The 2,512-nt window shown below is 61.3% G+C and overlaps 1 pseudogene; it reads left to right on the top strand.

The window, feature by feature from the left end:
• LOC105536837 overlaps window positions 1-2,512 on the top strand; it is a 19,771-nt pseudogene that overhangs the window by 2,204 nt on the left and 15,055 nt on the right.

Here is a 2,512-nt window from a genome sequence, read left to right on the forward strand (position 1 = left end):
AGGCGTGGGCCATCGCCCCCGGCTGTTTTTTTGTAATGTTAGTAGACATGGACTTTCCCCTCGTTACCCAGGCTGAGCTCAAACTTCTGAGCTATCAGAGATGTTCCCGCCTTGACCTTGTGAAGTTCCGGGATTACAGACGTGAGCCCTCATGCCCGGTCAGGGTTTTTTTTGTTTTTGTTTTTGTTTTTGTTTTTGAGACAGAGTCTCACTCTGTCGCCCATGCTGGAGTGCTGCGGTGCGATTTCGGCTCGCTGCAACCTCTGCCTCTCAGGTTGAATTGATTCTCCTGCTTCAGCCTCCCACGTAGCTGGGACCACAGTTGTGCCACCAAGCCTGGCTGATTCTTGTATTTTTAGTTTAGACGGGGTCTCACCATGTTGGCCAGGATGTTCTCAAACTCCCTACCTCAGGTGATCTGCCCACCTCGGCCTCCCAAAACACTACGGTACATGCATGAGCCACCGTCCCTGGCCCTGGTCAGGCTTTTGAGTTTAGATCCCTGAAAGTGTGGCCAAGTCCCTGCTCCCTGCAGGAGGGAGGCCTGTGGGACCTTCTGCTGTGGCTGTTTACAAGGCTTTGCTCCTGGTGCCTAAGGCTGGAACCTTCTCTCCGCAGGAGGAGATGAGCAATTACCACCTCAGAGTCGCCCAGAACGCCTTCCTAAACCACACGAAGGAGCGCAGCAACAAGTGAGGGGGCCTCTCGGGTCCTGGGCCCCCGGGTAGGGCTGTGCAGCCGTCGCCCTTGGTTCCCACCGAGGGACCTCAGGGGCCCTGGATCACAGTGCTGGGCAGTACCCGTGGCCTCAACATGCCCACCTCGGATGTCCCCTGGGAACGGCCCAGCTCGGGACAGCATGGGGCGTCACTGAGGAACATGCAGGGGCCTCCTGGGCAGAACCAGGGTCAGTCCTGTCCTCACGCCCTGTGCGATGCCGCCCCAGCTTGCAGGTCCCTCTGCCCCTGGGTTTCCGTGTTCCTGTGCCGGCAAGGGAGGCGGTCTGATTGTCTGAGGCTCTGCTGGGGCCTCCCTTGGAGGTTGTGGGTGCCCTGGTGTGGCAATGGAGACTCGTTTGTTCCCACGGGAAGCTGGGCACGAGCAGGTCTTGTGTGTTTGGGCGGAGCCTGGAGCCTTGGCCCCCCGCCCAGATGCTGGACAGGGGTGCACCCTCCAGGCTAGGGGCCCTCCCCACATTGTGCGTCCTCCGTGAGCTGCTGCCCAGAGGTCCCCAGTAGGGTGATCGCCCCGTGGCCAGGCTCCCTAGCCCCTCCCAAATCCCTTAATTTTGAGATTTTTAGTCTCCTGGGCCCCTCCAGCCCCAGTCACGTGTCACACGGAGGATCAAGTCCTGCCGGCCGGCCGTGGCCGAGTCTTCAGGCGTGTTGGGCTCCGTGGCTCAGCTGCTGCCGGCACACGCTCCCTGGAGCCCTGGCTCAGGTCCTTCCCAGAGAGGCAGGGCTGGGGCCCTGCTGAGCCTCCGCTGCACCCGGGCCCCCAAGGTCCTGCTCCTGGCTGGCGTGGCCACTCTTGACATGGACTCTGGGTCCCGCATCCCTGCTCCCAGCATGGCAGAGCTCAGGCAGCAGGAGGAGTGGAGGTCCCGGCACTGCCTATCACGCTGGGCGAGTGTCAGCAGGGAAGCGCCACACGGGATGAGAACAGAGGCTCCGGTAGCCGGGCGGGGGGACAGCTGGGAGTGGTGGGGCAGGCGGTGACCAAGGCTGTGCCGCGTCCTCCCGGTGTTTCTTGTGCTCACAAGCTGCCGCTTTAGATTCTCCGGGAAAGTCCCCCTAAGGGGACTAAGGAGCCCGTGTTCCCCTCGGGGCAGCTTGGCCGGCAGCCCCAGCATTTCCTTCCCCATCCCTGCTCCGCAGATTCATGCTGGTCCTGGCCAGCCGCGACCCCGAGCAGTTACACCGGGACATCCACGACCGCATCGATGTGATGTTTTACTTCGACCCGCCCGGGCCGGAGGAGCGGGTGCGCCTGCTGAGAATGTATCTTGACAAGTATGTTGTTATGCCAGCAACAGAAGGAAAGCAGTAAGTGTCTCCCCTCACCCACCGCTGTCCAGGGACCCTCGCTCAGGGCCCACCCCCGGCCCTGCTCTCCAGACGATCCCAGCAGGCCCAGTCTCCGGGGTGGCACCGCCTCCCTGCCCTGCGGTTTCGCGCAGGAGCCCTGTGGGCCCCAAGGGTCCCAGAGGCTGCACCCAGGGATGTGCCACCACCCTTTCCTCATCCCCACCTGAGAACAGCCTGGTGGTGTCTCCTCGGGTTTGGGGGGCAGAGCCCACCATCACTTACAAACCTTCAACTTTTTTTTTTTGAGACAAAGTCTCGCTCTGTGCCCCAGGCTGGAGTGCAGTGGCGCGATCTCAGCTGACTGCAACCTCCGCCCCCTGGGTTCACGTGATTCTCCTGCCTCAGCCTCCTGAGTAGCTGTGATTATAGGTGCCTGCCACCACACCCCACTACTTTTTACATTTTTTTTTTTTTTTGAGACGGAG

Source organism: Mandrillus leucophaeus, unplaced genomic scaffold (genome assembly GCF_000951045.1).
Source record: "Mandrillus leucophaeus isolate KB7577 unplaced genomic scaffold, Mleu.le_1.0 Scaffold1632, whole genome shotgun sequence".
NCBI classification, from domain to species: domain Eukaryota; kingdom Metazoa; phylum Chordata; class Mammalia; order Primates; family Cercopithecidae; genus Mandrillus; species Mandrillus leucophaeus.